The sequence below is a fragment of the Plecotus auritus genome (assembly GCF_963455305.1).
Source record: "Plecotus auritus genome assembly, chromosome: 8".
Lineage (NCBI taxonomy): Eukaryota > Metazoa > Chordata > Mammalia > Chiroptera > Vespertilionidae > Plecotus > Plecotus auritus.
This window is the reverse complement of record NC_137782.1, coordinates 128,960,138-128,974,263: the sequence shown is the minus strand read 5'-3', so window position 1 is coordinate 128,974,263 and position 14,126 is coordinate 128,960,138. Positions and strand designations below refer to the sequence as shown.

The following is a 14,126-nucleotide window of genomic DNA, read 5'->3' as shown; positions in this document are numbered from 1 at the left end:
GAATGAAGGATATGCAAACTTAAAATTTTGAAAGATATGACTTAATTGCCCTCCAAATATAAAGTGTTAACGTACATCCCATTCACAGTGAAACTTTTATTGGGTTCCTGTCATGTGCCAGGTAGTACATATTTACATTTTAGAAAATAGCAAAATATAATAGGCAGGAATGGAACTCAAGTCTAAGATTTCCATACACTATCAGGCATAGAGACCTGTATCTGATACAAAAACTCTCAGTTCAGCTGTGAGTTGAAACAGCAAAGGACCTCATGTGCTAGAGTAGGTCTGAAGGCTAAAGAAAATACCATATTTCAGATTAAACCGTAGGTAATTGGAACAGCAAATGTCTTTTGTTTTTATTTTATTATTTTATTTTATTTTTTAAGGTTTTTAAAATAAATCTTTATTGTTCAGATTATTACAATTGTTCCTCTTTTTCCCCCCCATGGCCCTTACCTCCCCCCCACTGTCCTCATCCATAGGTGTACGATTTTTGTCCAGTCTCTTCCCGCACCCCCCACACCCCTTTCCCCCCGAGAATGGTCAGTCCACTCCCTTTCTATGCCCCTGATTCTATTATATTCACCAGTTTATTCTGTTCATCAGATTTTTTATTCACTTGATTTTTAGATTCACTTGTTGATAGACATGTATTTGTTGTTCATAATTTTTATCTTTATCTTTTTCTTCTTCTTCCTCTTCTTAAAGAATACCTTTCAGCATTTCATATAATACTGGTTTGGTGGTGATGAACTCCTTTAGCTTTTTCTAATCTGTGAAGCTCTTTTTTTTTTTAAAATATATTTTATTGATATTTTACAGAGAGGAAGGAAGAGGGATAGAGAGCTAGAAACATCGATGAGAGAGAAACATCGATCAGCTGCCTCCTGCACACCCCCCACTGGAGATGTGCCCGCAACCAAGGTACGTGCCCTTGACCAGAATCGAACCCGGGACCCCCCAGTCCGCAGGCTGATGCTCTATCCACTGAGCCAAACCGGTTTCGGCTCTGTGAAGCTCTTTATCTGACCTTCAATTCTGAATGATAGCTTTGCTGGGTAGAGTAATCTTGGTTGTAGGTTCTTGCTATTCATCACTTTGAATATTTCTTGCCACTCCCGTCTGGCCTGCATAGTTTCTGTTGAGAAATCAGGTGACAATTGTATGGGTGCTCCCTTGTAGGTAATTAACTGTTTTTCTCTTGCTGCTTTTAATATTCTCTCTTTGTCTTTTGCTCTTGGCATTTTAATTATGATGTGTCTTGGTGTGGTCCTCTTTGGGTTCCTTTTGTTTGGGGTTCTGTGCGCTTCCTGGACTTGTAAGTCTATTTCTTTCACCAGGTGGGGGAAGTTTTCGGTCATTATTTCTACAAATAGGTTTTCAGAATCTTGCTCTGTCTCTTCTTCTGGCACCCCCATAATTCTGATGTTGGTATGCTTGAGGTTGTCCCAGAAGCTCCTTACACTATCTTCAAATTTTTGGATTCTTTTTTCTTTTTGCTTTTCCGGTTGGGTGTTTTTTGTTTCTTTGTATTTCAAATCTTTGACTTGATTCTTGCAGTCCTCTAGTCTGCTGTTAGGTCTCTGTATAATATATTTTATTTCAGTCAGTGTATGCTTAATTTCTAGTTGGTCCTTTTTCATATCCTCAAGGGTCTCGCTAAATTTATCAGCATTTTCTAGGAAATTCTTGAAAAATCTTATAACCGTGGTTTTGAACTCTATATCCAGTTGTTTGCTTTCCTCCATTTCTTTCATTTGTGATCTCTTTCTTTGTCTCCACATTTTTGCTGCTTCCCTGAGTTGGTAGAGTAGTTTTGTGTGCTAGGTGTCCTATAGGGCCCAGTGGCTCAGCCTCCCTAGTTACCTGAGGTGGACACTCTTGGTGCACCCCTTTGTGGACTGTGTATACAGTCTTGTTGTAGTTAAGTCTTGATTGTTGTTGGTATCACTGGGAGGAATTGACCTCCAGGCCAATTGGCTGTGAGGATCAGCTGTGTCTACGCTGGGAGAACTTCTGCGCTGGAGACAGCCTTATGAAACAAGACTTGCAAAATTTTAAAAGCCTCTGTGCTCAGCTTGGATGGGGCAGAGTTTCAGGGTGCAGCAGACAGCCTTGGCTTTCTGTCAGCCCTGCCCTATGAGGACCCTGGGTCTCAGTGTCCCTCAGTAATCGCTGCAAGCACCTCTGAGAGAAAGCCACCCTCGAGTTCCGCCTGCTGCCAGACAGTCCAGTTTCTCCCCGAATGAGTCTGGGTTCCCAGAAACTCGCCCGGAGTTGGAGTTCAGTGCAGTCGGGAGCTTCCGTCTCCCTCCCACTTTAGAAAGCCAGCCGCGCACTCACCGCCCGTGCATTCAGCTGCCCGTCCTATCGGCGCGCGCGTGTCTTCGTACCTCAGCCTTTTGCAGCTCTTCTGAGTCTCAATGTGCTTTCCTCTTTCCTTCTAGTTGTAGAATTTCCACTCAGCCAGCTTTCCTGTGGTTCTGGATGGTGTCTGTTTTGTCTTTTAGTTGTAGTTTTGATATTATTGTGCGAGGCAGCAGTTTAGGTGTTTACCTATGCCACCATCTTGGTTTCTCAAATGTCTTTTGTTTTTAATTTTTAGTTTCCAATTTTCTAAATACCTTATATACAATGTTACTAATATTCATAACGATTTGAGATCTGGGTAAGCTGAGGATCAGAATGGTCAGTAATTGAATAAATGAATGAATGAATGGGTAAAAAGATCACTAGTTTTTAAAAAATATTTATATATTTTTATTGATTTCAGAGAGGAAGGAAGAGTGAGACAGAGATAAAAACATCAATGATGAAAGAGAATAATTGATTGGTGGCCTCCTATATGCACCCCACTGGGGATCAAGCTGAAACCCAAGCATGTGCTCAGACCAGGGATTGAACCATGACCTTATGGTTCATAGATTGACATTCAACCTCTGAGTCATGCTGGTTGGGCAAAAGATCACTACTTTTAATATTTCTGGGACAATCATACTAACCAAGTTTATATTGATTAGTATTTACAATTCTGAAATTACCACAAAATTAAAAATAGGTTAATATTAGTAAATTGCTATTTGAAAAAGATATGTAAGTTAGCACAGCACAGTTTGCAAAGGTACAATTAGCCACATTCAAATTTGATACAAAAACATAAAATATTCTTTTGGAATTTATGAAAAATATATACAACAGGCCTGTAGTGGCCAAAAAAGTATTATTGATACAAATACCTACAGACTTGACATAAATCTATCAGAAGCTAGAAAAACAATATTGGTCTTATACTTTCAATTTGCTACAAGACACAAGCTTGAGATGGGAACAGGACACAAATTTGGTTATGTGACACAAGAAACTCCAGACCTAGGCACCATAGGGTTTCCAGAAAGTTTGAGACCTAGCAAAGAGTAGGCCTTTGGATGGGAGTGGATCCAACATGAGGTGAAAGAATGCATTAATAGGTATGTAGTACACTGAAATGGGAAATATAGGAGCAAAGGATATTTAAAGCACTAAACAGCTAAGTAGTTGACACTATAAAAATCTAGCAGTATCTGATAGGGCCCCAAGTACCATGAAGGGGTTTGAGGGATTCTAGTCTTTATTTAAATTAAAAGTGAGAGTAACAAAGCATCCAGGTGTAGATGGGTTGGTTATATATCATCAAGACACATCCTAATTATCCCAATGGGTACAAGATGCAGGAAGTGGTACAAGACAATACCCTAATTACAAAAAGAATTTAGGTCAGGGTAGAGGTTGATGCTAAGTTTCAGAGTGTTGAACTAAAGTTCTTGCGGTTCCTCCTCCTACATTTAAGATTTTTTTTAGAGGTTAAATGATGCTGAGCCCAAAAGCTAAAGTTAAATGGCTAGGGCTATGGATAGAAAATAGTTATAGAGGCTTGGATCCAGGAATGGCCTAATTAAGGGTTTGTCTAGATAGAATTGAATGTTGGAACTGAGTATTTTAACATGTAAGCACTGATCTGCTACCATAATTTATCTTACCACACTTTCCCCAATCTTACACCATCCATCCTAACCTGTAGTAGCTATTGATTCTTTTGATTTCCATGGGAAAAGAGAAAAATTTTAAAAACAGACTGGTCTGGCTTGCAAATATTGCATATTTTAGCCTCACGTTACATACTAGTATCATGGAAGTTGGCTATCTGAGGTATGAAGCTTATAGAAAAAAACCTTGAAAAAAATTTATGTTTCAGCCATATGTCTACCCTACAACACTCCCTCAGTGTATTTTTCTCAGTTAAGCATCATCCCCCATCTTTTAAAAAAACTCAAATCTGATAAAAGAAAAAGTAGGCCTATAAATACGTCTCTTTGGAGATCCCATCTATGAAGTATCTTCTTTGGGTTTTGGCATCTTGTATCACACACTTTCTACTCACTGGCAATAAAAAAGCTCCCAAGTAGATTGGTCTAGGAACCCTTAAAACCTTACCATCAAGAAAACAGAGGACAAGGTGGGGCAAAAGTAGGCTTATACTTGTGAGTACACGAGAGATCATTCTTGTATTATTCACTAATTATTGTATTATTTTTCATATGAAGAACACTACACTTACTTTTGCCCCACCCTGTATAAGTCATTAGCAGCTCAGCCCTAACTCACTGTCACAAGAGTGGTTAGTGGGAAAAGCACTAACCAGGGGCAGAGAACAAGGGCAAGCCAGGCCAAGTCCAGCTGAGTGCACACATCAGTTCCTTATGCTCAGGGGCACAGTAACTCACCACAATGCCCTTTTCACACACTCCATGTGGACAAAACCAGAGCTTGATACAGAGCATAAAAACAATCCATACGTTATAAATATACCAATGAATGATGTAAGTGACAAAAACAAAAGTATATTTAGGATTACTCTCTCTAGTGAACAGAACTCTTGTTCTGTATACTTCCACATTGCCTGATCCCTATTCTCCATGCACGTTCTGTCTTTCTCTAACTATTCTCCTCTTCATTTCTGTCTGGCCTTGCACCCAAGCATGGCAGACAGAGAATCCTAGAGGCCCAAAATTCTACAGCGGCTGTTTACAAGGGGGAGGAGACTGCAGTAACTGCCACACTGGATAGATACACTTTATGTGAGAAGGAAAGGGGAAAATATCGTGAATGCCTCTCATGTATAAAAGAGCAGGGTGGCAGGAAGCCTACGTAGCCCAAGGAACCAGAGGGAGCAAATTATGGGCAGAAGAACTGCAACCAAAGGCTAGAAGAGGAAAGGGTTTGCAGTCAGTTGACTCCTAGCTCTTTGGTATTTGCTTCTAATGGGCAGAGTCCATTTTGGGATGCATCAGACACTGAAAAGAAGACCCCTGCTGCTGCTGCTGGAAGTTGACAGGAAGTAAGATCCGTGAGTGTAAGAATGCAAGAACAAAGCTTGTCTAGCTAGAAACACTGCCTACAATGAAGAAGAAGAAGAAAGGGAGAGAAGAGAGATGCAAGTCCAACCTGGCATGGCCCAGCCCAGCCCAGCCCAAGGAAGGTAGGATTCAAGGAGAAGAACTACAAGAGAAGAGCCTTGGTCCACAACATTCTCCACAACAAGCACTCAACAAACTTCAATTTACTCTTTAACCAAGTTGCAATCAAGCTTTTAATCTCTTCTTTGCTCTCCAAAAGCTGCAGTAAGTTCACAAATCAGATAGACTGATGATTTCAGAACCATAATTGTGAAACCTAAATGTCCCCTTTCATTATCTCTTAGGATATTAATAATACATGTAATTATAAATACACTAGAGGCCCGGTGCATGGATTCACGCACATTGAAAAAAATTAGAAGAAATATTTTAGAGGCCAAGGAGGGACTATGGAAGGTTGGCTCCAGGGCATGTCCAGTCCCAATCGGCTGGACACCAGCAGCAAGCTAACCTACCGGTCAGAGCGTCTACCCCTTGGTGGTCAGTGTGCATCAGAGCAACTGGTCGAACAGTCAAACGAATGGTCGGACACTTAGCATATTAGGCTTTTATTATATAGGATGTTATACAATGTACTATAGAGAATATAAGTAACTACTAGCTAATTAAATTAATGAGTGTATATAATAAGCAGATTATTTCCCTAATGTAAGAGGCTGGGGAAAGTGAGAATATCACATTTTTCTTGTCAACTAGCACATCTATCCCAGAACTCAGCCATTTAGGGGTTGGTTTGGCTCCCCTACTGCTCCCTCCATCCAATCTTGTTTCCTTGTTGGGAATCTGACCTCTCTATTGGCTCTCACATCTGTTTAAACTGCCTGCTTTGTGACATCATTCTCCCACCAAACCTACCACCACCTGGTAGGATTTTGGGTTTCCATGGAGTTGTCAGTAAACAAATTTGGAAGATCACAACTGACCAGTGACCAGTGTGACCAGTAACCTTCTGACTGGACACAAGCACTCTTTGACTTCAGCTATTCAGACATCCTCATCACTTGCATCTACACTTAATATTTCCTCTTCTTCTCTGACCATGTCAGGTAAGGAAAGAAACTTTTAAAAGTTTCTCATTAGATATTTTTGCCCCTAAATTTAGCAGTAGACTCAAAATAGCATAAAGAAAGGAAGTATATTTCTCTCCCTCTGTCTTGCTCTCTGAAATTATATATATATATATATATATGAAAAGAAGTATTGGTCTAGAAATCCAGAGACCTAATTTCACTTTTGATTTTGACATTTACTAGCTATGTGATTTTGGACAAGTCATTGTCTCTCTTACAAAATCTGTTCTTCTTCCATCTGTTACATTAGGATTTCAGATTGGTTGTTCTCTCTATTCCCTTTCTTTTCTAATGCTGAATCTTAAAGACACCCATATAGAAAATGAAATCAAAACTTCTGGAATGTGTTTCAATAGAAACACAGAGAAAACACACACACACACACACACACACACACACACACACATACACACATATAGATATATGTATATATATCTGTATATATCTATATAGATATGGATATGGAGATAGATAGATAGATAGATAGATAGATAGATAGATAGATAGATATGATGTCTCTAGTATAATGGTCTCTCACCACTAATGTTTCAACTTTAATATTTTCAGTTGAGTGCTGTTTAAAAAGTAATATCCACCTGTTTTTGGAGTTTTCTATGCAAACTAGGTGAAAAGAGAAAATAGGGAGAGAGGATGAAGAGTACTAGGCTATAGTGTGGCAAGCATTTAAATGTAAGAAAGTTTAGGATTGTTTTCATTAGCACAGGCCAACAGGAACCAAAGGGGGGACGCATAAGCATGAAGGAGGGGAAACTATAAGAATGAAGCGGGGGAGCATGAGCAAAAAAGGATAGTTTTACAATGGAATGCTTAAGGGAACCAAGGATTTTAAATTAAAGCAGAGAGCATAGGGTGAAATCTGCTCACAGTAGGCAAAATAAAGTTGATTTTAGTTAGTGCTTACATTAATAGACTAGGAAGGAAAGTAAGGCCAGAATAAGGTATCAGTAGGCAAAGCAGCTTATCAGAAAAGTCATATTCTGTTGTCTGTGTTTTTCTATTGCCTCTCTGAACACAGATGGCATATGACAAGTCTTGAGTATCAACATTTTAAAAATATAGTTTAGAATGATGCTTCCTATAAATAAGAGAGTAATAAAGATGATTATCCAGAGAGCTGGAGAACAATAGAATATTCAGTGTTTCACTTTATTCTGATTTTTAATCACAATATTATGCAGATATTTTGTCTATTAAAAATAAAATTAAGACATTTTAAAAATGATACATCCTAACTTTAATCAGAAAGTCTAATTCCTTTAGGTGATAAGTATGTCCCAAGTCAAAGCTGTTTTTCATCTTTATAGTTATTTACTTCCTAACAGCACACTGGGAATTAGCCATCATCTCTATTTAGATCTTAGGTACCTAAGAAGAAAAAGAAAAAGTCAAGTCCCACATTTCCAATTTCACATTTATCCAAAACCAATTTTGTGGAGTCTCTTGGAGATTCATACAGTAAATATTTTTAAACTACAGGCCTGGTGCACAAATTTGTGCACAAGTGGGATCCGGCCGGCCAACCCCAATGGAGGCCATCAGGCTGGGCCAGCAGGGGGGAGGGGACGTGGGAGGTTGGGGGGAGCCAATTGGGGCCCCATCAGGATGGTTGGCTTCCGCAGTGCGCGTCATAGCAACCGTTCCGTTCGTTCTGTGTTCCGGTCGCTTGCTTTTATATATAGAGATTGGATTCCATCAATTACGGTTTTTAAGGCTTTGGGTACACTTTCCTGCATGTTGATGATTATAATCTAAGTTTTAAGATAAATATATAAATGTTCAAAATGCTTATTATGTGATTATATTAATTGAAATGTACATTTCTACTAGATTTAATACTTGTTACTTGCTGGGTAATGCTCAGAAAAACATGAATGAGCACAATAATGGAATCCTATCTAATAAAAGAGTAATATGCAAAATGACCATACCTCGGCTACACGCACAAGCCACGCCCACAAGCCAATCAGGAGGGAATATGCAAATAAACCCAACCAAGATGGCTACAGCCACAGAGAGCAGGAAGGAGGCTTGGGTTTCCCCGGCAATGGAGGAAGCCAAGCTTTCTGCCTGCCCTTGCCGGCGGCCTAGGCCTCCACTCAAGGCTACAAAGTTTCAATGATAGAAGATACATAAACCCAAACAAAAATGGCGGCAGCCATGGAGCTGGAAAGAGCAGGAAGCTGGGTTGCCCGTGGTGATGGAGGAAGCCAAGCTTCTGCAGCCCTGGCCTGTGGGATTGTGGGGGGGGGGGGGACCCAGGCCTGCAGGGGAGGGCAGTTAGGGGTGACCAGGCCTGCAGGGGAGGGCAGTTAGGGGTGACCAGGCCTGCAGGGGAGGGCAGTTAGGGGCAAACAGGCTGGCAGGGGAGCAGTTACGCATCAATCAGGCTGGCAGGGGAGTGGTTAGGGGATGATCAGGCTGGCAGGCAGAAGCGGTTAGGGGCAATCAGGAAGGCAGGCAGGCGAGCAGTTGGGAGCCAGCAGTCCTGGATTGTGTTAGGGATGTCCGACTGCCCGTTTAAGCCCAATCCCACCAGGATCGGGCTTAAATGGGCAGTCGGACATCCCTCAAGGGGTCCCAGATGGGAGAGGGTGCAGGCTGGGCTGAGGGACACCCCCCCATGCACGAATTTCATGCACCGGGCCTCTAGTTCCTTTATATTTATACTAGAGGCCCGGTGCACGAATTCATGCACCAGTGGGGTCCCTCGGCCTGGCCTGTGGGATTGGGCCAAAACCGGCTCTCTGACACCCCCCAAGGGGTCCCAGATTGCGAGAGGGCACAGGCCAGGCTGAGGGACCCCACGATTGGGGCTGGGGAGAAACACGGGAGATTGGCCAGCTGGGGAGGGACCACAGAAGGGCTCCAGGGCATGTCTGGCCCGTCTTGCTCAGTCCTGATCTGCCGGACCCCAGCAGCAAGCTAACCTACCGGTCAGAGCATCTGCCCTGGTGGTCAGTGCACATCATAGCGTCTGGTCAAACAGCCTTAGCATATCATTAGCATATTGTGCTTTGATTGGTTGAATGGCCGACTGGATGACTGGACACTTAGCATATTAGGCTTTTATTATATAGGATTGCTCTCTGCTTTAAACCAGTTTTTTTTTTTAAATATGCATTTTATTGATTTTTTTACAGAGAGGAAGGGAGAGAGATAGTTAGAAACATCGATGAGAGAGAAATATCCATCAGCTGTCTCCTGCACAACCCCCACTGGGGATGTGCCCACAACCAAGGTACATGCCCTTGACCGGAATCGAACCTGGGACCTTTCAGTCTGCAGGCTGATGCTCTATCCACTGAGCCAAACTGGTTAGGGCTTTATACCAGTTTTTAATGTTTGTCTACATATATTAAGGCTACCTAAAACATCCACATTTATTGCATCTTATTACTTGTTATGAAATTTTTAGTGATGTATCTTCTCTGATCACATGTAAAGGTTAGGAATTAATGCAAAATCACCATCTATTGTAGGCTGTTTTTTGGTTAATAGTATTCACAAAAATAGAATAGGCAATATTCACTTGAATAATATTGCATACAGAAAACAGAACTTCATTAGTAAATTTTTATGCTTTGATGCTTCCTACCTGCCCCAATTTTCATTTATGTCCATATATATTTTTAGTTCTGTGATATGTTGTTCAACATTTTTCATTGTCTTTCCAGAGCTTTTATCTTGTTCCCTATATACATGTAATATAACATTTACTAATATATGAATTATTACTATTATTATAATGACTTCATACACAAGTAGCCCAAAGCTTAGAGAATTCTAATGTTTTTCTTTTATAAAGCACTCCTGATAAACTCACTTTCAGATAGCCATTTTGAGGTAGGATCAGAAACCAGACATGAAGAGGGTAAGAATGACACTTCAAATTTACCAACTGCACTGAGCTACATGTGAGTAGTATGTGAACTTGCAGGCAACATGAGGCCCTGAAGATTACAATGGCAATAGCTGTACTGTTTTCCATGAACAAAAACCCCACATCTATATTAGAAGCCATATTGCTCCCAGTTTTTGGCAGTGTAATGCTCAGAGCAGTGCTCTGGCAATGGAGTCAGGATGCTTAGGTTATGTAACACAGTAATAATGCTAACACAATGCGAGAACTTGAACAAGTCTATCTGAGCCTTAGTTCACACTCATAAAATGAGAATGTTAGAACACAGGTTCCCTAAAGAATCCTGGTTCTAAAATGCTTCAGTTCTAGGAAAGGGCACACAAATCAATACTAGCGCAGACTCAAGGGAAAGACAGGACAGGGAGTGATTGCCTCTACTCGAGAATGTGTGAACCACACCACTTGGGTCTTCTGCACATTTTGCCCACATTGGGAGCACAGGGGTTAATATAGAATAGCAAACTGTTCCAGCACTTACAACCAGCATAAGCTGTTAGATTTTTCTAAAATATATTTTTATTGATTTCATAAATCAACCTGAAATGGTCATGGTACTAAAGGAGATCCAGCCCACAAATGTGATATCACTGGCCTCCACCTCTTCAATCTACTACTCTGTGCCTACTCAACCCATCACAGAGACAAGTTTTCAAGGTGAGTTCAAACAACAAGAAGGAAGAGGAATAGGGTCACCGTTAAAAACTTGGGTCAATCTGCACCTGGGAAGTGGTGAGTCCACAGACAGGTAGACTTTAAGTCCTGTGACTTTGTAACTGCCACCCTCAGTCAGTGCTCCCCATTTTCAGACCCTATGGGAACAACTCATAGAGATTAGAAGGTGGACACTGGATTGGCCATGTATGAGAACCCAAGAGCATATGAAGGGTTCCCACACTATTCACTCCCCTACCTGACTAGTCCCCCTCTATTACCAGTTTCATGGACTCTCTCGATTTATTGCTTCAGTCTCTTTAGAAGGAATTTCAGAACTCTTACTGTGATAGTGCCAGTTTAACTTTCCCTCACTTCCTTAATTCATGCCAGGTTTTAAGACCTTGTGTTCCATGACCTTGTCCAAAGCAAGCAGGCTAAAAATCTGCCCTTGCTTATTTATTTCATCAGGAAGAGCTCCATTCTCTCCCTTACTCTGTTGTGTGAAGTGTTGTTATTTTCTCAGGAAAGGGGAGAGAATTAAAAGGACTCCACATGTACAATGCTAGCTTTGTAAAATATTTTAAATCACTTACTTTTTATTTGACTTATCACAACCCTGTCAAGTTTACAGAATACCATGGAACAATGACATCAAATGATCCCCAGTGAGAACTAGAACAGTTGCCTCCTGTCTCCTAGCACAGGGCGCTTCCACGATCCTTAAGAAGAGCTGGTAGGAATGCCGTTCCCATTGTTGGAAGGGGCATGATTGCTGCATTGGTGGTGACAGGGGAGCACCCATGGGTGGTGCCCAGGGACTGACTGGCTTCTCCTTGATTCGTTTGTAGTGATGGAGACTTCCCTTGGATTGCAACCTCTAAGCCAAACATTTTGTCTACCACAAACTCCAGAATTCCCCAAGTCTTGTAGTGGCAGCAATATCCAGATGCTTGACAGTAACCCACCACCTGAGCTTGGGGACATTTCAATGGCAGCTCCAGTCCAGAGTCCTAGTATTTACCTGGCGCTGCCTCCAGCTCCAAGCCAGGAACAGAAAGAGAATAAGAATTTGGAGGATATTAAAAGCATGCTTTCAAAGCCTCTGGATGCTTACCAGATCCCCACAGAAAACCAAGATCCTCCACTGCTCCCTTTAGAAATCCCCGACATTCCCCAGCTCCTGGCCTGCATTGATCCCCTTGGCCAGGAGGAACAGCCTGGTTGTGAAAACGCTGGTCTGGGAAAGAACAGCCTGAGTCTTAAGGACCAAGGGACACTTGAAAACGGGACTGAATCCAATGATGGCTTTGCAGACATCGCTACACTGGTGGAGGATATACACCTTCCACTGATCTTAAATTCCTTGGATGAACTTGATCAATCCAAAGGTCTCAAGGTGATCAAAACCAAAGATACCAGAGCCATCAATTTGAACGAGGTGCAGAAACAGTCAAGTGTCATTAATGCTCCCTCTGATCAAGCAAGGAAGAACAAACATAAAGCCTCTGAGCTGATCAGTGGTGATGCCATGGTCAAAATCCAGCCTGAGAGCCCAGATTGCATGTTCGTGGGAGAAATGGCTGTTTCCAATGCTGCAGCCAGTGACAGGGCTCCTGAAAACAGGGCCAAGAATTCTAACAAACCTCAGAAAACTGCCCCCAGCAGGACCAGCAGAACCAAGAACCATGGGCAAGAAGAGACCAAAAGAACCAAAGAAAACAACCCCAAGAAAACGGAAGAGAGTAAGCAGTCAGGGAACAACGTCAAGGCAGAGGAGAAGCCGAACATTCCAAAGATGAAGCGGAAGAAAAACCAACCTGAGCTGACCCGAGACCTTCAAAAAGCCCCGAAGCTCCCTAGGTATGCATATGTTGGAGTCTATGCAGGTTTTTCATGCCCTGGGGAAGAAGAGTGATAAGAAAACGGAACTCTCTTCCTCCTGGGCCCTGGGAAACTCAAGCAACCCCAAAGGCCCCCAGCCATCCCTAGCTATCAAACAATGGCTGGATATCCCCTATGAGGGCAAAGCTCCTGAGAAAACTCAAGTCAAATGCCAGAAACCAGATGGCAGCGCTGAAAAAGAGTGTTCATCTCCATCTGAGTATGAGCTGCCACCTCCTGGGAAGGTCAAGTTGGTACCTTTGATTTTTCCAACTTTGGACAAGCCTCAAGCTCGACCTGTTCCTCGCAGGCCAGTGTCTCTGGTATCACGTCGGCCTGCTGGGGCTAACACTGCCCACCCTGGTTCTAAGTCAGCTCAGCCTTCTGCAGTCAATTCATCCCAGCCAACCCCAGCATCTATGACAGGTCCTGCCAGACCAGCTCTGCCAATGTCAACCAACCCAGCCAGACCAGGTTGGACCAACCCTACCCGGCCTAGTGTCCCTCAGTCTAATCCTTCTAGGCCTGTGCCCTACAAAACATCAACTGGCACTTCTTTCCAAGGGGAACCAGTCGCACTGCTGTTAAGAAGCCCTGGACTCCGCCAAAACCTCAAAACCGTATCTACTGCAGGATTCTGCCTGTCAATGAATTCCATGGAGGAATCCCAATGATTCTGGGCCAGTAATGTCAACACCCATCACAAATGAACTGAGCCCAGAGCGGGAGGCCATGAAGAGGAAGGCTCAACTAGTGTGGGAGAATGCTGCCAAATGCTCTTTGGAAATGGAAATATCTAAATACTGTAGCTGTGCAATAGATGAGATGCTAGGAGTATTTATGCCTACAGTTTTTCCATAGTAGATAAATATGAATTTCTGTATTCTGATGTATTTTAAATCTTAATAAAATTGAATAAGTAAATATAATAGAATTAGAAGATGTGTAATAAAGAAGCCCTTTGAGTTTTGAGATGCTGTTAACTGTGGTTTTCCTTGGTGGGGGTGGGGACGAAAAGCTGCATGAGAATTGGTAGTTGGATGGGTAAATGAGGGACAAGGGGTAAGAAGGGAGGAATTTTGTCTATGGCCAGAAAGACTAAAGGGGAGAGATGTTATGGGTTTA

At 42.1% G+C, this 14,126-nt stretch overlaps 1 protein-coding gene and 1 pseudogene across 2 annotated transcripts in view; both read left to right on the top strand.

The window, feature by feature from the left end:
- STAMBP (STAM binding protein) overlaps positions 1–14,126 on the top strand; it is a 762,428-nt gene that overhangs the window by 692,234 nt on the left and 56,068 nt on the right. The gene's annotated exons all lie outside the window — the stretch shown is intronic.
- LOC308257167 (uncharacterized protein C2orf78-like) lies at positions 11,838–13,996 on the top strand (annotated as a pseudogene). The gene has a single exon. The product of its transcript is annotated as an uncharacterized protein C2orf78-like (transcript).